Source organism: Panulirus ornatus, chromosome 49 (assembly GCF_036320965.1).
Source record: "Panulirus ornatus isolate Po-2019 chromosome 49, ASM3632096v1, whole genome shotgun sequence".
In the NCBI taxonomy this organism is placed as follows: Eukaryota; Metazoa; Arthropoda; class Malacostraca; order Decapoda; family Palinuridae; genus Panulirus; species Panulirus ornatus.
The window spans coordinates 1585467-1610120 of NC_092272.1; the positions used below are offsets into that span (position 1 = coordinate 1585467).

Consider the following 24654-nt stretch of genomic DNA (forward strand, 5'->3'; position numbering starts at 1 on the left):
ATGCGGCACAATTTCTGCCACACACAATACATGAGGCACATACTCTGCCACACAGGATACATAAGGTACACATTCTGCCATACGCGATACATAAGGTACACATTCTGCCACACATGATACATGAGATGCACATTCTGCCACACACGATACATGTGGCACACATTCTTCCAAGCAGAATGTATAAGATACACATTCTGAAACACACGATACATGAGGCACACATTCTAACACACACGATACATGAGGCACACATTCTACCACACATGATACATGTGGCATATATTCTCCCACACAAGATATATGAGGCACACATTCCGCCACACACGATACATAAGGCACACATTTTGCCACACACGATATATATGGCACAAATTTTATCACACATGATACATGTGGCACACATTCTGCCACACACGATACATAAGGTACACATTCTCCCACACACGATACATGGCACACACATTCTGCAACACGATACATGTGGCATACATTCTACCACACACGATACATAAGGCCCACATTCTGCCCTCACGAAACATAAGGAACATATTTTGCCACACACGATACATAAGAATCACATTCTGCCACATAAGATACATAAGGTACACAATCTGCCACACACGATGCATGTGGCACACATTCTACCACACACGATACATAAGGAACACATTTGGCCACACACACACGATACATGAGGGCACATATTCTGTCACACATGATACATGAGGCACACATTCTACCATACACGATACATGAGGCACAGATTGTACCACGCGATACAAGAGGTATATATTCTGCCACACGATACATAAGGTACACATCCTGCTACACACGATACATGAGGCACACATTCTGCCACACACGATACATAAGGGACACATTCTGCCACACACGGTACTTGAGGCACACATTCTTCCACACACGATACATGAGACACATTCTTCCACACACGATACATGAGGCACACATTCTACTTCACACGATACATGAGACCCACAATCTATACAAACGATACATGAAGCAAACATTCTACCGCACACGATACATGAGGCACACATTTTGCCACACACTAAACATGAGGCACACATTCTAACACACACGATACATGAGGCACACATTCTAACACACACGATACATGAGGTACACATTCTACCACACACGATATATGAGGCACAATATACATGTGGCACGCATTCTGCCACATACGATATATAAAGTACACATTCTCCCACACACGATACATGGCACACACATTCTGCCACACGATACATGTGGCATACATTCTGCCACACACGATATATAAGGCACACATTCTGCCACACACGATACATAAGGCGCACATTGTGCCACACACGATACATAAGGCGCACATTGTGCCCACACAAAACATGAGAACATATTTTGCCACACACGATACATAAGAATCACATTCTGCCACACACGATACATGAGGCACAAATTCTGCCACTCGCGATACATGAAGCACATATTCTTCCACACAGGATACGTAAGGTGCACATCCTGCCACACACGATACATGACACACATTCTGCCACACACGACACAAAAGGTACACATTCTGCCACAAACGACACAAAAGGTACACACTCTGCCACACACGACACAAAAGGTACACATTCTGCAACTCGCGATACATGAGGCACACATTCTGCCACACACTGTACATAAGGTACACATTCTGCCACACACGATACATGAGGCACACATTCTGCCACACACGATACATGAGGCACAAATTCTGAAACACACGATAAGTGTGGTACACATTCTTCCTCACACAGTACATAAGGTACACATTCTGCCACACACGATACATGAGACACACATTTTACCACACACAATACATGAGGCACACATTCTACCACACAAGATACTCGAGGCATGTATCCTACCACACACGATACATGAGTCTCACATTTCACCACATACGATGTATGTGGCACGCATTTTGCCACACACGATATATATGGCACACTTTCTGCCACGCACGATACATAAGGTACACACACTGCTACACCTGATACATGAGACACATTAGTCCACACGCGATGCATGTGGCGAACATTCTGCCACAACCGATGTATGAGGCTCACATTCTGCCCACACGATACATAAGGTACACATTCTGCCACACACGATACATAAGATACACATTCTGCCACGCATGATATATGAGGCACACATTGTGGCACTCGCGATACATGAGGCATACATTCTTCCACTCATGATTCACAAGATACACAATCTGCCACTCACGATACATGAGGGAAAGATTCTGCCACACACGATACATGAGGCACACATTCTGCCACACACGATACATGAGGCACACATTCTGCCCACACGATACATAAGGTACACATTCTGCCACACACGATACATGAGGCACACATTCTGCCACACACGATACATGAGGCACACATTCTGGCACACATGATACATCTGGCACACATTCTGCCACACGATACATGAGGCACACATTCTGCTACACACGATATATGGAGGAAAGATTCTGCCACACACGATACATAAGGTACACATTCTGCCACACACGATACATATGGCACACATTCTGCCACACACGATACATAAAATTCACATTCTGCCACACACGGTACACGAGGCACACATTCTGACCCACGCGATATATAAGGTACACATTCAGAAACACACGTTACATGAGGCACACATTCTGCCACACACGACACATAAGGTACACATTTTGCCTCACACGATACATGTGGCACACATTCTGCCACACATGATACATAAGGCACATATTCTGCCACACAAGATACATGAGGTCTACATTCTGCCCACACGATACATAAGGAACACAATCTGCCACACACGATACATAAGATACACATTCTGCCACACACGATACATAAGATGCACATTGTGCCACACACGATACACAAGATGCACATTCTGCCACACACGATACATAAGATACACATTCTGCCACACACGACACATAAGATGCACATTCTGCCGCACACGATACATAAGATGCACATTCTGCCACACACGATACATAAGATGCACATTCTGCCACACACGATACATAAGATGCACATTCTGCCACACACGATACATAAGATGCACATTCTGATACACACGATAGATAATGCACATTCTGCTACACACAATACATGAGGGACACCATCTGCCACACACGATACAAAAGGTACACATTCTGGCACACACGATACATGTGGCACGCATCCTGTCACACACGATACATAAGGTAAACATTCTGCCACACAAAATACATGATGCACATATTCTGGCACACACGATACATGAGGCACACAATCTGCCACACACGATACATGTGGCACACATTCTGCCATACACGTTACTTGAGGCACACATTCTACCACACACGATACATGAGGCGCACATTCTGCTACACACGATACACAAGGTACACATTCTGCCACATACGATAAAGAAGTTACACATTCTTCCACACACGATACATGAGGCACACATTCTGCCCCACACGATACATGAGGCGCACATTCTGCTACACACGATACGCAAGGTACACATTCTGCCACACATGATACATATGGCACACACTCTGCCTCACACTATGCATGCGGCACACATTTACCACACACGATACATGAGGCACACATTCAACCACACATGATATATGAGGCACACATTCTAACACACACGATACATGAGGCAAACATTCTATGACACATGATACATGAGGCAAACATTCTACGACACATGATACATGAGACAAACATTCGAACACACATGATACATGAGGCAAACATTCGAACACACATGATACATGAGGCGAACATTCTACTACACATGATACATGAGGCACACATTCTGACACATACGATACATGAGGCACACATTCTAGCACACATGATACATGTGGCACACATTCTATCACACAAGATACATGAGGCACACATTCTACCACACACGATAGATGGGCACACATTCTACCACACACGATACATGAGGCACACATTGTACCACACGATACAAGAGGCACATATTCTGCCACACGATACATAAGGTACACATTCTGCCACACACGATACATGAGGCACACATTCTGCCACTCGCGATACATGAGGCACACATTCTGACACACACAATACATGAGGGACACCTTCTCCCACACACGATACACAAGGTACATATTCTGCCACATGCGATATATGTGGCACACATTTTACCGCACACGATACATAAGGCACACATTCTGCCACACAAGATACATGAGGCCTCGCATTTTCCTCAGATTTACAAATTCTTCAGATTTTTATGAAAATCTGTGTTTAGATGGTTTTCTTTATGTTGATTACGTATTTCGAATCAAAACACTACATTTCTTGATACCAACTGTGTTAATAGCACTTAGATTAACTACACTAATATTCGTGTGCTAAATACTCCACTCATTACAATATTTTACACATTTTGACTACAGATTCTGCTAGGGAATTTCGTGAATTTTTTGATACCATAGATTTTCTTGAAAATTTCAGTATAGATATCAAGAGTGCTGAATAAGAATCTGTGGTCAAAGTTAAATTTTTTTCGATTTAGTGGATAATTAGCACACGAATATTTATGTAATTTATTTAAGTGCTGATAATACGTTTAATATTAGGAAATGTAGTTTTTTTATTCAAAATACGTAATCAGGATAAAGATTACCATCTATACGCAGATTTTCATAAAAATCTGAAGAATTTGGAAATCTGAGGAATTTCGTGATTTTTTTTTTCGTCTTGGATTTTTTTTTTTTAAATTTCAGTGTAGATGCTATTACGCCTGCTGAATAAGAATCTGTGGTCAAAATGTGAAAAAAATATTCTAATTAGTGGAGTAATTAGCACACGAATATTAATGTAATTAATGAAAGTGCTAGTAACACGGTTGATATTAGGAAATATAGTGTTTTAATTCAAAATACCTAATCAACTTAATGTCGTCTATTATCATTTTCATGAAAGTCTGAAAAACTTGAAAATCTGTCGAGAATGTTAGGCTATAGCCTTGGAATTTTCGTGATCATTTTGATACCATGGATTTTCTTGAAAATTTAAGTATAGATGCTATTAAGAGTGCTGAATAAGAATCTGTGGTCAAAATTTAGAAATTATTCTAATTATTGGAATGATTACCACACGAATATTAATGTAATTAAGGTGCTAATAACACGGTTAATAATAGGATATGTGTGTTGATTCGAAATACGTAATCAGCTTGCAGAATATCATCTATACTTAGATTTTCATTAAAGTCTGAAGAACTTGAAAATCTGAGGAAAATGCAAGGCCTGGGAATTTTCGTGATTTTATTGATCTCAGTGGATTTTCTTGAAAATTGCAGTATAGATACTATTGAAAGTGCTGAATAAAAATCTGTGGTCAAAATGTAGAAATATTTCTAATCAGTGGAGTGATTAGCACACGAATGTAAATGTAATTAATCAAGGTGCTAATAACTCGATTATATTAGGAAAGGTAGAGTTTTTATTCGAAATACATAATCAACATACTCAGTTATGGTCTTGGAATTTTCGTAATTTTTTGACACATTGCATTTTCTTGAAAATTACAGTATAGATGTTATTAAGAGTCCTGAGTAAGACTCTGTGGTCAAAATTTTAAACCTTTTTTTTAATTAGTGGAGTAATTAGCACACGTATATTACTGAAATTAAATGAAGTGCTGATAACACGTTTAATATTTCTAATTACTGGAGTGATTAGCACACGAAAGTAAATGTAAATAATTAAAGGGCTAATAACACGATTATATTAGGAAATGTAGTGATTTTATTCGAAATACGTAACTCAGGTATGGCCTTGGAATTTTCGTGATTTTTTTGTCACATTGGATTTTCTTGAAAATTACAGTATAGATGTTATTAAGAATCCTGAATAAGAATCTGTGGTCAAAATTTAAAACTTTTTTAATTAATGGAGTAATTAGCACACGAATATTACTGAAATTAAATTAAGTGCTGATAACACGTTTAATATTTCCAATTAGTGGAGTAATTAGCACACGAATGTTAATGTAATTAATCAAAGTGCTAATAACACGTTTGATATTTCTAATTAGTGGAGTAATTAGCACACGAATGTTAATGTAATTAATCAAAGTGCTAATAACACGTTTATATTAGGAAATGTAGTTTTAATTCGAAATACGTGATCAGCATAAAGAAAACCATCCAGACAGATTTTTATAAAAATCTGAAGAATTTGAAAATCTGAGAAAAATGCAAGGCCTTGGAAATCTCGTTATTTTTTTTATATTAATTTTCTTGATTTCAGTATAGATGCTATTAAGAGTGCTGAATAAGAATTTGTGGTCAAAATTTAAAGATTTGTGTAATGGAGTAATTAGCACACGAATATTAATGTAGTTACTAATTAATGTAGTTGCTAATAACACGGTTAATATTAGGAAATGTAATTTATTGATCGAAATACGTAGTTAGTATAAAGAATCCCATTTATACATAGATTTTCATTAAAATCTGAAGAATTTGAAAATCTGAGAAAAATGTTGGTATAGCCTTGGAAGTTTCGTGTTTTTTTTTGTATGGATTTTCTTGATAATTTCAGTATACATGGTGTTAAGAATGCTGAATAAGAATCTGTGGTCAAAATGTAGAAATCACTCTAATTAGTGGAGTAATTAGCACACGAATGTCACTGTAGTTAGTTAAAGTGCTCATAGCATGGTTGGCATTGGGAAATGTAGTTCTTTGATTCAAAATACGTAATCAGCATAAGGAATACCATCTATACTCAGATTTGCATTAAAATCTGAAGGAAAATATAATGCTATAGCCTGGGAATTTTCGTGATTTTTTGATAGTATGGATTTTCTTTAAAACTTCAGTATAGATGCTGTGGTAAAAATATAAATTTTTTCTATTTAGTGGCGTAAATAACACACGAAAATTTTTGTAATTTATTTAAGTGCTAATAACACATTTAATATTAGAAAATGTAGTGTTTTGACTCGAAATACGTAATCAGCATAAAGAAAACCATTTTAACTCAGATTTTCATAAAAATCTGAAGAATTTCTAAACCTGAGGAAAATGCAAGGCCTTGGAATTTTAGTGATTGTTTGGATAGCATGAATTTTTTGGAAGATTTCAGTATAGATGCTATTACGCTTGCTAAGAATCTGTGGTCAAACTGTGGAAAATATTCTTATCAGTGGAGTAATTAGCACACAAATATCAATGTAACTAATTAAAGTGCTAATAACACGGTTAGTATTAGGAAATGTAATGTTTTGATTCGAAATACGTGATCAACATAAAGAAAGCCATCCATGTTCAAGATTTTCATTAAAATCTGAAGACTTGAATATTTGAGGAAAATGCCAAGCTTTAGCCTTGGAATTTTCGTGATTTTTTGATGTGGGTTTTTTTTTTTGAAAATTTCAGTATAGATGCTATTAAGCGTATTGAATAAGAATCTGTGGTCAAAATGTAGAAGTTATTCTCATTAGTGGAGTAAATAGCACACGAATATTATTGTAATTTATGTAAATGCTAATTACACGTTTAGTATTAGGAAATGTAGTGTTTTGATTGGAAATACGTAATCAGCATAAAGAATACCCTCTATACAAAGATTTTCATTAAAATCTGAAGAATTTGAAAATCTGAGGAAAATGCATGGCTATAGCCATGGAATTTTCGTGATATCTTTTTTTGATATGGATCTTCTCGAAAATTTCAGTATAGATATTATTGTGCTGAATAAGACTCTGTGGTCAGAATGTAGAAATGATTCTAATTAGTGTAGTAATTAGCACACGAATATTAATGTCATCAATTAAAGTGCTAACAACACGGTTAATATTAGGAAATGTAGCGTTTTGATTCGAGATACGTGATCAACATATGGATACCATCTATACTCAGATTATCATTACAATCTGAAGAACTCGAAAATCTGAGGAAAATGCAAGGCTATATACAGCATTGGAATTTTCGTGATTTTTTTTTTCTATTTGGATCTTCATGATTTTTTTTTTATATGGATTTTTTTTTGAAAATTTCAGTATAGATGCTATTAACAATGCTGAGACGAACATTTTGCCACACACGATACATGAGGCAAACGTTCTGCCACATGTGATACAGCTACAGAAACAATGATCAGACTCGGGAATTCTTCCAAATTTAGAGAAATTGACAAATATGAATGAACTTGGCATTCTGTCATACATTCACAGCTACCGGGTTGGCCTATTCTAGATTGTCACTCCGGGGTTAATGGTCAATAAGTATACGTTAAGTGCAAATAGCAGTATTTACCGATCTTTTTGTCTTTAGGGGATCGATGATATACATATTTTGTGTGTGTGTGTGTGTGTGTGTGAGTGTTTGAGCTTTCCCGCGTACAACACCAGTGAGAACGTCCGACCATGTTTTCGTGCTTTCAGATTCAAGGTGAACGTGAGAAACAACCGCTTCGTCTCGAGCCATTTTTTGACAACTATACAACCTTAGTCCCATTATATTGATCCTTTCATTGCTACACAACCTGTTGAAAAGTATATATATGTATTTACATGATGCTGTTTCACGAGTTAGAACGCAATTTTTCAGGTATACAGACTCTGGAAATCGAGAAAGGCCCAGGTATGCTCATGGGCCTAAACTGCATTCCTGAAACGTGTACTTTGTTTACATGCAGACGACAACTTGGTCCCCAGCCAACGCCAACGTACATTCCTTACGCAGCAGTATCATACTCTCATGTTCCAGTTAGTATTGATGCTCAGCTTAAGTTTTACCTTTCCTGTGCATGCTCAGTGTAACATTTTTGCCTCTTGCCCATGCGCGGTCTGAAGTGGCGAATACACACATCATTGTTGACTTTGATTTGCTTAGAATTCGTGGCGCGAAATAGCTCAGTGAGTGTAAAAGTGGCTCCTTCAGTGTTCATGATTTAACAGCCAATATCCTTGAAGATCGGTGTGGGCTAATGGTCAATATCCTTGAAGATCGGTGTGGGGAATATCTCTCCTCGTAATGGTGCAGTTCAATACCTGAACTTCAGGTGTCGATGAATACATCATAGAATTCCTTATGACAAAATGATAAAGAAACCTTTACTTCTATGGACGATGCCTTCCCTGCCATACCTCAGGATCTGTGGCAATACTCAGTGACCGTATTCTCCTTGCAATAATCTCTCTTATGCTCAGCCAAATATGGGCAAAACGTCACCCAAAAATCTTAGATATTGTTGAAGAGATATTAGTTGTATGATTATTTAATTGTATCACTTGACAGCTACGAGAACGCTATGACTACATGGCTGGGTGACTCAGGGTTAGATATATATATGTACATATATAATAACGGCTCTGAGATACAAAGCTTTTCATAAAAACTGAAAATTTCCATGAAAGATGACGACAGATTTATAGGATAATCATTTGTAGCCGTTGTTGAGACTAAGTGCCGGCCATCATGACCAACAGTATCATACATTTCAGGACTATATTGACAAGAGACGCATCATTACAATATCGTTGGATTATCCCCAAAGGTGAGTTCTGGCAAATAAACGTTACATTCTTCAATGTAATAATTTGCTTCACTGGAACATTTGTAGCAAAGTCGTAATCAAAAAAGTTAACAGAAAGGGAATGACCTATAAAAAGTCCACTAATTCCTCTTGAGGTTAAAGGTATTGTATTTATAGGTGGAAATGGAGACACCAAAGAAGTAGGACTGGAAGCGGCAGCAGCATGAGTCGTCGGGGCAGCGGAGAAACACGTTTCTCACCCTCTAGGACATCTGCATCCTCGCCTGGGCCGCCAGCGTCGCAGTAAGATACGCATCATGACGAAATCGTTGGATTACCCCTAAAGGTGAGTTGTGGCAAATGAAGGTTACATTCTTCCATGTAATAATTTGCTTCACTGGAACATTTGTAGGAAAGTCGTAATCAAAGAAGTTAACAGAAAGGGAATAACCCATGAAAAGTCCACTCATTCCTCTTGAGGTTGAAGGTATTGAATTTATAGATGAATTTGGAGTCACTGAAGGAGAAGGACTGGAAGATTCAGCAGCAGGAGTCGTCGGGGCAACGGACCAACATGTTCTTCACCCTCCAGGACCTCCAGAGTATCTTCTATATCCTCGTCTGGGCCGCCAGCGTCGCCGCTAAGAACCAGGTACTGCTGGAGGTGCTCAGAGGTACAAAGCTTTTCATAAAAACTGAAAATTTCTATGAATATATGACGACAGATTTATAGGATAATCATTTGTAGCCGTTGTTCAGACGAAGTGCCGGCCATCATAACCAACAGTATCATACATTTCAGGACTATATTGACCTCAGAAGATTGACAAGAGACGCATCATGACAATATCGTTGGATTACCCCTAAAGGTGAGTTGTGGCAAATGAACGTTACATTCTTCCATGTAATAATTTGCTTTACTGAAACATTTGTAGCAAAGTCGTAATCAAAGAAGTTAACAGAAAGGGAAAAACCTATGAAAATTCCACTCATTCCTCTTGAGGTTAAAGGTATTGTATTTATAGGTGGAAATGGAGACACCAAAGAGAAGGACTGGAAGCGGCAGCAACATGAGTCGTCGGGGCAGCGGAGAAACACGTTTCTCACCCTCTAGGACATCATCTGCATCCTCGCCTGGGCCGCCAGCGTCGCAGTAAGAGACGCATCATGACGAAATCGTTGGATTACCCCTAAAGGTGAGTTGTGGCAAATGAACGTTACATTCTTCCATGTAATAATTTGCTTAACTGGAACATTTGTAGCAAAGTCGTAATCAAAGAAGTTAACAGAAAGAGAATAACCTATGAAAAGTCCACTCATTCCTCTTGAGCTTAAAGGTATTGTATTTATGGGTGGAGATGGAGTCACTGAAAGAGAAGGAATGGAAGCGGCAGCAGTAGGGGCAACGGGCCAACATGCTCCTCACCCTCCAGGACCTCCAGTGTATCTTTTACATCCTCGTCTGGGCCGCCAGACGCCGCTTAGAACCAGGCACTGCTCGAGGTGCTCAGAGGTACAAATATTGCCATAAAAACTGAAAATTTTTATGAATATATGACAGATTTATAGGATAATCATTTGTAGCCGTTGTTCAGACGAAGTGCCAGCCATCATGACCAAGAATATCATACATTTCAGGGCTGTATTGACCTCAGAAGATTGACAAAAGACGCATCATGACAATATCGTTGGATTACCCCTAGAGGTGAGTTGTGGCTAATGAAGGTTACATTCCGCCATGTAATAATTTGTTTCACTACAACATTTGTAGCAAAGTCCACTCACTCCTCTTGAGCTTACAGGTGGAGATGGAGTCACTGAAGTAGAAGGACTGGAAGCGGCAGCAGCAGTAGTTATCGGACCAACATGTTCCTCACCCTCCAGGACCTGCAGGGTATCTTCTACATCCTCGTCTGGGCCGCCAGCGTCGTCGCTAAGAACCAGGCACTGCTGGAGGTGCTCAGAGGTACAAAGCTTTTCATAAAAACTGAAAATTTCTATGAATATATGACGACAGATTTATAGGATAATCATTTGTAGCTGTTGTTCAGACGAAGTGCCGGCCATCATGACAATATTTGTTGGGTTACCCCTAAAGGTGAGTTGTGGGAAATGAAGGTTACATTTTTCCATGTAATAATTTGCTTCACTAGAACATTTGCAGCAAAGTCCACTCACTCCTCTTGAGCTTATAGGTGGAGATGGAGTCACTGAAGGAAAAGGACTGGAAGCGGCAGCAGCAGTAGTCATCGGTCCAACATGTTCCTCACCTTCCAGGACCTGCAGTGCATCTTCTACATCCTCGTCTGGGCCGACAGCGTCACCGTTAAGAACCAGGTACTGCTGGAGGTGCTCAGAGATACAAAGCTTTTCATAAAAACTGAAAATTTCTATGAATATATGACGACAGATTTATAGGATAATCATTTGTAGCCGTTGTTCAGACGAAGTGCCAGCTATCATGACCAACAGTATTCTACATTTCAGGAATATATTGACCTCAGAAGATTGACTAGAGACGCATCATGACAATATCGTTGGATTACCCCTAAAGGTGAGTTGTGGCAAATGACGTTACATTCTTCCATGTAATAATTTGCTTCACTGGAACATTTGTAGCAAAGTCGTAATCAAAAAAGTTAATAGAAAGGGAATGACCTATAAAAAGTCCACTAATTCCTCTTGAGGTTAAAGGTATTGTATTCATAGGTGGAAATGGAGACACCAAAGAAGTAGGACTGGAAGCGGCAGCAGCATGAGTCGTCGGGGCAGCGGAGAAACACGTTTCTCACCCTCTAGGACATCTTCTGCATCCTCGCCTGGGCCGCCACCGTCGCAGTAAGAGACGCATCATGACGATATCGTTGGATTACCCATAAGGGTGAGTTGTGGCAAATGAACGTTACATTCTTCCATGTAATAATTTGCTTCACTGGAACATTTGTAGCAAAGTCGTAATCAAAGAAGTTAACATATAGGAATAACCTTTGAAAAGTCCACTCATTCCTCTTGAGCTTAAAGGTATTGTATTTATGTGTGGATTTGGAGTCACTGAAGGAGAAGGAATGGAAGCGGCAGCAGCAGTAATCATCGGACCAACATGTTCCTCACCCTCCAGGACCTCCAGTGTATCTTCTACATCCTCGTCTGGGCCGCCAGCGTCGCCGCTAAGAACCAGGCACTGCTGGAGGTGCTCAGAGATACGAAGTTTTTCATAAAAACTGAAAATTTCCATGAATACATGACGATAGATTTATAGGATAATCATTTGTAGCCGTTGTTCAGACGAAGTGCCGGCCATCATGACCAACAATATCATACATTTCAGGGCTGTATTGATCTCAGAAGATTAACAAGAGACGCATCATTACAATATCGTTCGATCATCCCTAAAGGTGAGTTCTGGCAAATGAACGTTACATCCTCACATGTAATAATTTACTTCACTGGAACATTTGTAGCAAAGTCGTAATCAAATAAGTTAATAGAAAGGGAATGACCTATAAAAAGTCCACTAATTCCTCTTGAGGTTAAAGGTATTGTATTTATAGGTGGAAATGGAGACACCAAAGAAGAAGGACTGGAAGCGGCAGCAACATGAGTCATCGGGGCAGCGGAGAAACACTTTTCTCACCCTCTAGGACATCATCTGCATCCTCGCCTGGGCCGCCAGCGTCGCAGTAAGAGACGTATCATGACGAAATCGTTGAATTACCCATAAAGGTGAGTTGTTGCAAATGAACGTTACATTCTTCCATGTAATAATTTGTTTCACTGGAACATTTGTAGCAAAGTCGTAATCAAAGAAGTTGACAGAAAGAGAATAACCTTTGAAAAGTCCACTCGTTCCTCTTGAGCTTAAAGGTATTGTATTTATAGGTGGATTTGGAGTCACTGAAGGAGAAGGACTGGAAGCGGCAGCTACATGTTCCTCACCCTCCAGGACCTCTATTGTATCTTCTACATCCTCGTCTGGGCCGCCAGCGTCGCCGTTAAGAACCAGGCACTGCTGGAGGTGCTCAGAGATACAAAGCTTTTCATAAAAACTGAAAATTTCTATGAATATACGACGACAGATTTATAGGATCATCATTTGTAGCCGTTGTTCAGACGAAGTGCCGGCCATAATGACATTGTCGTTGGATTATCCCTATAGGTGAGTTGTGGCAAATGAACGTTACATTCTTCCATGTAATAATTTGCTTCACTGGAACCTTTGTAACAAAGTCGTAATGAAAGAAGTTAACAGAAAAGGGAATGACCCATGAAAGTCCACTCATTCCTTTTGAGCTTAAAGGTATTGTGTTTATAGATGAATTTGGAGTCACTGAAGGACAAGGACTGGAATCGGCAGCAGCAGTAGTCGTCCGGGCAACTTACCAACATGTTCCTCACCCTCCAGGACCTCCAGAGTATCTTCTATATCCTCGTCTGGGCCGCCAGCGTCACCGTTAAGAACCAGGTACTGCTGGAGATGCTCAGGGATACAAAGCTTTTCATAAAAACTGAAAATTTCTATGAATATATGACAGATTTATAGGAAAATCATTTGTAGCCGTTGTTCAGACGAAGTGCCAGCCATCATAACCAACAGTATCATACATTTCAGGACTGTATTGACCTCAGAAGATTGACAAGAGACGCATCATGACAATATCGCTCGATCATCCCTAAAGGTGAGTTGTGGTAAATGAACGTTACATTCTTCCATGTAATAATTTGCTTCTGTGGAACATTTGTAGCAAAATCGTAATCAAAAAAGTTAACAGAAAGGAAATGACCTATAAAAAGTCCACTCATTCCTGTTGAGCGTAAATGTTTGTATTTACAGGTGGAAATGGAGACACCAAAGAAGAAGGACTGAAAGCGGCAGCAACATGAGTCGTCGGGGCAGCGGAGAAACACGTTTCTCACCCTCTAGGACATCTTCTGCATCCTCGCCTGAGCCGCCAGCGTCGCAGTAAGAGCGCATCATGACGAAATCGTTGGATTACCCCTAAAGGTGAGTTGTGGCAAATGAACGTTACATTCTTCCATGTAATAATTTGCTTAACTGGAACATTTGTAGCAAAGTCGTAATCAAAGAAGTTAACAGAAAGGGAATAACCTATGAAAGTCCACTCATTCCTCTTGAGCTTAAAGGTATTGTATTTATAGATGAATTTGGAGTCACTGAAGGAGAAGGACTGGAAGCGGCAGCAGTGAGTCGTCGGGGCAACGGACCAACATGTTCCTCACCCTCCAGGACCTCCAGTGTATCTTCTACATCCTCGTCTGGGCCGCCAGCGTCGCCGCTAAGAACCAGGCACTGCTGGAGGTGCTCAGAGGTACAAAGCTTTTCATAAAAACTGAAAATTTCTATGAATATATGACAGATTTATAGGATAATCATTTGTAGCCGTTGTTCAGACGAAGTGCCGGCCATCATGACCAACAGTATCATACATTTCAGGAATGTATTGACCTCAGAAGATTGACAAGAGACGCATCATGACGATATCGTTGGATTATCCCTAAAGGTGAGTTGTGGCAAATGAACGTTACATTCTTCCATGTAATAATTTGCTTCACTGGAACATTTGTAGCAAAGTCGTAATCAAAGAAGTTAACAGAAAGGGAATAACCTATGAAAAGTCCACTCATTCCTCTTGAGGTTAAAGGTATTGTATTTATAGGTGGAAATGGAGACACCAAAGAAGAAGGACTGGAAGCGGCAGCAACATGAGTCGTCGGGGCAGCGGAGAAACAAGTTTCTCACCCTCTAGGACATCATCTGCATCCTCGCCTGAGCCGCCAGCGTCGCAGTAAGAGCGCATCATGACGAAATCGTTGGATTACCCATAAAGGTGAGTTGTGGCAAATGAACGTTACATTCTTCCATGTAATAATTTGTTTCACTGGAACATTTGTAGCAAAGTCGTCATCAAAGAAGTTAACAGAAAGAGAATAACCTATGAAAAGTCCACTCATTCCTCTTGAGCTTAAAGGTATTGTAATTTTGGGTGGAGTTGGAGTGGACCAACATGTTCCTCACCCTCCAGGACCTGCAGGGTATCTTCTACATCCTCGTTTGGGCCGCCAGCGTCGCCGCTAAGAACCAGGCACTGCTGGAGGTGCTCAGAGGTACAAAGCTTTTCATAAAAACTGATAATTTCTATGAATGTATGACGACAGATTTATAGGATAATCATTTGTAGCTGTTGTTCGGACGAAGTGCCGGCCATCATGACCAACAGTGTCATACATTTCAGGAATGTATTGACCTCAGAAGATTGACAAGAGACGCATCATGACGATATCGTTCGATCATCCCTAAAGGTGAGTTGTGGCAAATGAACGTTACATTCTTCCATGTAATAATTTGTTTCACTGGAACATTTGTAGCAAAGTCGTAATCAAAGAAGTTAACAGAAAGGGAATGACCTATGAAAAGTCCACTAATTCTTCTTGAGGTTAAAGGTATTGTATTTATAGGTGGAAATGGAGACACCAAAGAAGAAGGACTGGAAGCGGCAGCAACATGAGTCGTCGGGGCAGCGGAGAAACACGTTTCTCACCCTCTAGGACATCTTCTGCATCCTCGCCTGGGCCGCCAGCGTCGCAGTAAGAGACGCATCATGACGAAATCGTTGGATTACCCATAAAGGTGAGTTGTGGCAAATGAACGTTACATTCTTCCATGTAATAATTTGCTTAACTGGAACATTTGTAGCAAATTCGTATTCAAAGAAGTTAACAGAAAGAGAATATTCTATGAAAAGTCCACTCATTCCTCTTGAGCTTAAAGGTATTGTATTTATGGGTGGAGATGTAGTCACTGAAAGAGAAGGAATGGAAGCGGCAGCAGCAGTCGTCGTGGGGGCAGCGAGCCAATATGCTCCTCACCCTCCAGGACCTCCAGTGTATCTTTTACATTATCCTCTGGGCCGCCAGCGTCGCGCTAAGAACCAGGTGCTGCTCGAGGTGATCAGAGGTACAAATATTGCCATTTATAGGATGATCATTTGTAGCCGTTGTTCAGACGAAGTGCCGGCAATCATGACCAAGAATATCATACATTTCAGGGCTGTATTGACCTCAGAAGATTGACAAAAGACGCATCATGACAATATCGTTGGATTACCCCTAGAGGTGAGTTGTGGCTAATGAAGGTTACATTCTTCCATGTAATAATTTGTTTCACTAGAACATTTGTAGCAAAGTCCACTCACTCCTCTTGAGCTTATAGGTGGAGATGGAGTCACAGAAGTAGAAGGACTGGAAGCAGCAGCAGTAGTCATCGGACCAACATGTTCCTTACCCTCCAGGACCTCCAGTACATCCTCGTCTGGGCCGCCAGCGTCGCCGCTAAGAACCAGGCACTGCTGGAGATGCTCAGAGGTACAAAGCTTTTCATAAAAACTGAAATTTTCTTTGAATATATGACAGATTTATAGGATAATCATTTGTAGCCGTTGTTCAGACGAAGTGCCGGTCATTATGACCAACAGTATCATACATTTCAGGAATGTATTGACCTCAGAGGATTGACAGGAGACGCATCATGACAATATCGTTCGATCATCCCTAAAGGTGAGTTGTGGCAAATGAACGTTACATTCTTCCATGTAATAATTTCCTTCACTAGAACATTTGTAGCAAAGTCGTAATCAAAGAAGTTAACAAAAAGGGAATAACCTATGAAAAGTCCACTCGTATTTACGTGTGGAGATGGAGTCACTGAAGGAGAAGGACTGGAAGCGGCAGCAGCAGGAGTCGTCGGGGCAACATGTTCTTCACCCTCCAGCGTTGCCGATAAGAACCAGGCACTGCTGGAGGTGCTCAGAGATACAAAGCTTTTCATAAAATCTGAAAATTTCTCCGAATATATGACGATAGATTTATAGGATAATCATTTGTAGCCGTTGTTCAGACGAAGTGCCGGCCATCATGATAATATCTTCGGATTATACCTAAAGGTGAGTTGTGGCAAATGAAGGTTACATTTTTCCATGTAATAATTTGCTTCACTGGAACATTTGTAGCAAAGTCCACTCATTCCTCTTGAGCTTAAAGGTATTGTATTTATAGGTGGAGATGGAGTCACTGAAGGAGAAGGACTGGAAGCGGCAGCAACAGGAGTCGTCGGGGCAACATGTCCGTCACACTCCAGGACCTGTTATACATCCTCGCCGGCTATCATGACCAGAAGTGTCATACATTTAAGGACTATATTGACAAGATCGTTGGATTACTCTTAAAGGTGAGTAGTAGCAAATGAACATTACACTCTTCCATGTAATAATTTGCTTCACTGGAACATTTGCAGTAAAGTCGTAACCAAAGAAGTTAACAGAAAGGGAATAACATATGAAAAGTTCACTCATTCCTCTTGAGCTTAAAGGTATTGTAATTATAGGTGGATTTGGAGTCACTGAAGGAGAAGGACTGGAAGCGGCAGCAACAGGAGTCGTCGGGGCAACATGTTCCTCACACTGCAGGACCTGTTATACATCCTCGCCTGGGTGTAGTCATTGTTTAGAGGACGTGCTGGCTATTATGACCAGAAGTGTCATACATTTCAGGACTATATTGACAAGAGACGCATCATGACAATATCGTTGGATTACCATTAAAGGTGAGTAGTAGGAAATGAACGTTACGTTCTTCCATGTAATAATTTGCTTCACTGGACGATTTGCAGCAAAGTAGTAATCAAAGAAATTTATAGGTGGATTTGGAGTCGCTGAAGGAGAAGGACTGGAAGCGGCAGCAGTAGGAGTCGTCTGGGCAACGGACCAACATGTTCCTCACACTGCAGGACCTGTTATACATCCTCGCCTGGGTGTAGTCATTGTTCAGAGGACGTGCCGGCTATCATGACCAACAGTATCATACATTTCAGGACTATATTGACCTCAGAAGAATGACAGGAGACGCACCATGACAATATCGTTGGATTATCCCTAAAGGTGAGTTGTGGCAAATGAACGCTACATTCTTCCATGTAATAATTTATTTTACTGAAACATTTGTAGTGAAGTCTTAAGCAAAGAAGTTAACAATGGGAATAATTCACAGGTGGAGTCGACGAAGAAGGACTGGAAGTGGCAGTAACAAGAGTCGTCGGGGCAGCGGACCAGCATGGGTGTAGCCGTTGTTCAGTGGAAGTGCCGGCTATGATGACCAACAGTGTCATTCATTTCAGGACCGTATAGACCTCAGAAGATTGACAAGAGATGCATCATGACGGTATCGTCACTGAAGAAGTAGAAGTGGCAGTAACAAGAGTCGTCGGGGCAGCGGAGCAGCCGTTGTTTAGTGGAAGTGTCGGCTATGATGAGCAGCAGTGTCATTCATTTCAGGACCGTATAGACCTCAGAAGATTGACAAGAGATGCATCATGACGATATCGTCACTGAAGAAGAAATATAAGTGGCAGTAACAAGATTCGTCGGGGCAGTAGACAAATATTTTCGCCAGCGTCGCCGTGTTTTAGGAAGAGTTTCTCGACCACCAAGAGAGATGAGCATGGCATTGTTGATGAAACATCAGTGCTCTTGCCTCTGCCACCAGCGGGAGGATATATATATATATATATATATATATATATATATATAAAATTTTTATATGACAGACTGTATATGCATACAGTATGACAATTTTTTTTTTCCAACTATATATATATATATATATATATATATATATATCTCGTCCTCTGCTTGTATTGATATGCAGTAATAAAGCAGTCAATTTTTAGACACGCTTTAAATCAACGTCCAGCCTGCAGCATTCCCTTCTAAAGGTGTGGCCGTGTAGTTATCTTGTCTCCTGGTTGCCAGGTGTATACCATTTCTGATGATTGAAGTCCGCTGCTCTGACAGTCCAGGAGCTGTAGGGTGTCTTCTTCCGAAGAAGCAATGTCGATGGAGCTCCAGTCATTAATAAAAATGACATGCCCGGCGAGGTAACGTAAGGCCCTCGCCCCGGAGAAGCATCGAAGAAACATTCCTCCATCAGTTACTCGGCACTCGTTGCAGTTAAGCGGTGTCTTCCAATGTTGAGTACGTCACTTTCCGCTACTGGTAAAGTGACGAACGGCTCTCCTCGCTCCGACACTGGTCCCCCTGAAACGTTAAGATTTTAACGTTACTTATATTGCGTGCTTCTGCAGGATTTATATCACTTATGGTGTATGAAAAGTACATCGTAAACTTTTAGTTATCCACATGAATTTACCATAACTAGGACGTTCTAAGTCTTTGAACATATCAACTTCTTACCTGATAAAGAGTGTGGACGTCTTCTCCTGGTTGACAGGTGTAAGCCTAGTCCAGGAGCTATAGAATGTCTTGTCTTGTTCCTAGGGACCAGTGTCGAAAAACACGACCAATGTAGACGGAGCTCCTCTCGTTAATAGAACTGACAGGCCGGGCAGGGAGAGGTAAACCTGCCGCACGAAACGTTCCTCCAGCAATTACTGCAACATTCGTTGCAGTAAAGCCGCCTCCAATGTTGAAAACGTCACCGAGACCATGTAATGTCACTTTCATTACATGTAGCAGCTAAAGTGACGAACGGATCACCTCCCTCAAGTTGGCTCAGTCATTTGTCCCTCTGAAACATTATGATTTTAACGTTAATTATAGAGATTCGGTAGGAATTATATCATTTATGGTGTATGAAAAGTACATCATTAACCTTTGGTGATCCACATGAATTTCTTGTTGCCATTACTATGACGTTCTAAGTCTTTGAACAGCAACATATCACTAACTTCTTACCTGGTACAGTTCCTCCTCCAGCAGTGAACCTTGCCATGAGACTTGGATACACACATCTCCTCCGTGAAAACTACTTCAGGCCATAATCTAAGTTTCACTCGGAATGTGTGCTGTTTCCTCTCGGGAGTTCTGTGGTGAGTTCCTTTGTCGTGCAAAATTTGCCTGCCGCTCATCTGAAACATTATGATTTTAACGTTAATTATAGAGATTCGGTAGGAATTATATCATTTATGGTGTATGAAAAGTACATCATTAACCTTTGGTGATCCACATGAATTTCTTGTTGCCATTACTATGACGTTCTAAGTCTTTGAACAGCAACATATCACTAACTTCTTACCTGGTACAGTTCCTCCTCCAGCAGTGAACCTTGCCATGAGACTTGGATACACACATCTCCTCCGTGAAAACTACTTCAGGCCATAATCTAAGTTTCACTCGGAATGTGTGCTGTTTCCTCTCGGGAGTTCTGTGGTGAGTTCCTTTGTCGTGCAAAATTTGCCTGCCGCTCATCGGGAACACGTCTTATGCCCATCACGTTCGCTGGAGGGAATTGCCTCTGCCAGCAGTAAAACACAACCATGTTCACAAGGAGTGGACACACTCTGTTACTTAATTTCATAATTCTTTTACATAACCTACATATTTTCAGTATGAAAATGTGGTTACATGAATATTTCCAGATATATTGCATATTTCATTATTATCAAAACTCAGCTATACCCATATATACTTACCCGCGAAGAGACACGTTGGATTTGGCTGCTAATAAACCCTGATGCAGATATTTCATTCTCTATGCGTCATTCATCGTTGCTGCCATGCTCCACACCTTTTCACACACACTTATAACTTAAATTAAGTCGTTAGGGTTACCGCTCTCCACCATCTTCTATTCCACTTCATGGTGTTTGAGGACAGGACAACTTCATGTGCGATGCCCAGTATGCAAAACACATTATCAACGAGTGATCATGCGACCTCTCTTCTCCTATTCACCCCAGCCAACCTCACCGCGATCCAGTAGAAGAGCTACCGTTCCCCGGCCAGCTGACCCTAGCCTTCCTCACCATAACTCAGTACAGAACTTACCACTCACCTGCCATTTCTGAGCCACCGCTTCGAGGCTGACCGAACCTACCCAATGGTGTTTGAATATTTCCAATCGTTAGGTATGCTCACTGATAACTACCTCGGGCTAATAATAATAATAATGACCAAAATGAAAAGCTCATCGTGTAGATAGGGAAACAAAATTGTCTTCGGAAATGTGTATGAGGACAAGAGGATGATGATGGGTCAGAAAGGTGATAGCACTGGTATAAGGAAGGTTGAGTTGATCAGATAGAACATGGTTCGAGGACATCAATCTCATCTTCCTCGCATACCTGTGGCAGTCACCGACGCCTCTACCAACCGCTGAGGTCTGGTGGACGGAGGCAGCTATACCAGGACACCCAGGGCCCCGACAAGCAAACCGCAGCCAACTGTCACCAACAAAAACACAGAAAGGTATGTGCACTCGCCGGCCCAAGAACCAACACCAGATGGACTCGGCGGGCTGCTGATCTGAGCCTGTGCACATCCTGTAAAGGGTATGGGTCCAGGTTAGGGCTTTTACGGAGAGCATTCGTACTTTGACAACAAACATGCTCCACGCCAGTTGATAGTGGCAGATTTTACTTGCACGGTTAGATCCAGTACGCCCCTAAGGACTTCCGGGGTGCCGTAATATCTGCACTTTTCTTCATGTGCAGCTGAAAGCGCGAAGCTAACACCAGAGACCTGTGTACCGATGACGAAGGTCTCTGACCCTCTGGAAGCCACAATACATGACTAACTCCCTGATACACAAGGCTGGATTCCTGTCTCACACTAGTACAGTAGCGACAGCACAAAACCTCTGCTCACGCTGACAGATTCTCTGGCTCTGTCTCTAGCACATGTTGGCACCTCACTCTAGGACACACTAGTCCCAATAACTCCCTGGCACACAAGGGCGGCTTCCTGTCTGACGGGGGAGGAACGCTACTCACTACCTGACAGGAGTCAGTAGCTTCGATTCGACCACACGTCGGGGGCTTATGCCCCGATGTACGACAGGTTACCACGGCGGTCTGTTGTTCTCTGGCACACGACGAGAGGTTCTCCCCCACCCCCTCTCAACAATGACAAACAAAAACGCCCGACTCGTCTCTTATCACAGCCGTTCACTTTCAAACGACCATCTCACCAGCTGACATGCGTCTGCACCTCATAGCCTGGCGCAGTGGCAGATCCCTTCCTGATACACGGCGGCAGATCGCTCCAAGACAGACGAAGACGCCTGACACGTCATTCCATGACACACAACAGTGTATTACTCACTTCCAAACGTCGGGTTCACTCCCTCCTCTCTCTCTCTCTCTCTCTCTCTCTCTCTCTCTCTCTCTCTCTCTCTCTGTCCTTCCCTCCCTAGAGTGTTACGGCAACTCACTCCCTGACACAAAACTATGGCCTCCCGGCTAATAACACCCTGGGAGCATAGCGCTCCCTGAGGAACCAAATGCTCCCTATACTGCCACAAACCGGAGGGAGGGTCCCAGTCTGCCACATACCGTCATGTCAATCATTTATGTCGGTGGTTCACGCCTCGACTCGACGAAGGTTTACCCCAATACGAAACTTACACGTTCAGGACGTACCACCCTCCTTGAGGCAAGACGCTTGAGTGCTCTCATGACGGCTTCCTGAGACCATGGAATGTCACTTTCATTACATGTAGCAGCTAAAGTGACGAACGGATCACCTCCCTCAAGTTGGCTCAGTCATTTGTCCCTCTGAAACATTATGATTTTAACGTTAATTATAGAGGTTCGGTAGGATTTATATCATTTATGGTGTATGAAAAGTACATCATTAACCTTTAGTTATCCACATGAATTTCTTGTTACCATAACTATGACGTTCTAAGTCTTTGAACAGCAACGTATCACTAACTTCTTACCTGGTACAGTTCCTCCTCCAGCAGTGAACCTTGCCATGAGAGTTCGATATACACATCTCCTCCGTGAACACTGCTTCAGACCAGAATCTAAGTTTCACCCGGAATGTGTGCTGTTCCCTCGGGAGTTCTGTGGTGTGTTCCTTTGTCGTGCAAAATTCGCCTGCCGCTCAACGGGGAGACGTCTCATGCCAATCACGTTCACTCGAGGGAGCTGCCTCCGCCAGCGGCAAAACACAACCATGTTCACAAGGAATGGACACACTCTGTTACTAAATTTTTAATATGAAAATGTGGTTACATTAATATTTCCAGATATATTGCATATTTCATTATTATCAAAACTTAGCTATACCAATATATACTTACCCGCGAACTGAGACGTTGGATTTGGCTGCTAATAAACTCTGATGCAGATATTTCATTCTCTATCCTTATAACTTACATAAGTCATTAAGGATAAAGCTCTCCACCGTCTTCTATTCCACTTCACGTTCGTTGGAGGGAGTTGCCTCTGCCAGCAGTAAAACACAACCATGTTCACAAGGAATGGACACACACTGTTACTTAATTTCATAATTCTTTTACAAAATCTATATATTCTTAATATGAAAATGTGGTTACATTAATATTTACAGATATATTGCATATTTCATTATTATCAAAACTTAGCTATACCCATATATACTTACCCGCGAACAGAGACGTTGGATTTGGCTGCTAATAAACTCTGATGCAGATATTTCATTCTCTATGCATCATTCATCTTTGCTGCCATGTTCCACTCCTTTTCACACACACTTATATCTTACACAAGTCGTTCAGGTTACCGCTCTCCACCATCTTCTATTCCACTTCATGGTGCTGGAGGACAGGACAACTTCATGTGCGATGCCCAGTATGGAGAACACATTATCAAGTGAACACATTATCGAGTGATCATGCGACCTCTCATCTCTCCTATTCACCCTAGCCTACCTCACCGTGATCCAGTAGAAGAGCTACCGTTCCCCGGCCAGCTGACCCTAGCCTTCCTCACCATAACTCAGTACAGAACTTACCACTCACCTGCCATTTCTGAAGCACCGCTTCGAGGCTGACCGAACCTACCCAATGTTGTTTGAATATTTCCAATCGTTAGGTATGCGCACTGATAACTACCTCGAGCTAATAATAATAATAATGACCAAAATAAAAAGCTCATCGTGTAGATAGGGAAACAAGATTGTCTTCGGAAATGTGTATGAGGACAAGAGGATGATGATAGGTCAGAAAGGTGATAGCACGGGTATAAGGAAGGTTGAGTTGATCAGATAGAACAT

At 41.4% G+C, this 24654-nt stretch overlaps 3 long non-coding RNA genes across 4 annotated transcripts in view; 1 reads left to right on the plus strand and 2 right to left on the minus strand.

Moving 5' to 3' along the window:
- LOC139764263 (uncharacterized) overlaps nucleotides 1–8811 on the plus strand; it is a 34911-nt gene extending 26100 nt beyond the window's left edge. For both annotated transcript variants that reach the window (XR_011716331.1, XR_011716332.1), the window contains exon 3: nucleotides 8659–8811. This is a non-coding gene — a long non-coding RNA (uncharacterized lncRNA). The remainder of the gene's footprint in view (nucleotides 1–8658) is intronic.
- A 9752-nt stretch (nucleotides 8812–18563) lies between these two features.
- On the minus strand, nucleotides 18564–20505 carry LOC139764300 (uncharacterized). Its single transcript, XR_011716344.1, has 3 exons — nucleotides 20350–20505; nucleotides 19849–20182; nucleotides 18564–19692 (listed from the first exon to the last, which is right to left on the minus strand). It is a non-coding gene; the product is annotated as an uncharacterized lncRNA (long non-coding RNA).
- A 2552-nt stretch (nucleotides 20506–23057) lies between these two features.
- Nucleotides 23058–24165, minus strand: LOC139764299 (uncharacterized). The gene is made up of 4 exons (XR_011716343.1): nucleotides 24025–24165; nucleotides 23702–23846; nucleotides 23336–23546; nucleotides 23058–23168 (listed from the first exon to the last, which is right to left on the minus strand). It is a non-coding gene; the product is annotated as an uncharacterized lncRNA (long non-coding RNA).
- Between the last annotated feature and the right edge of the window lie 489 nt (nucleotides 24166–24654).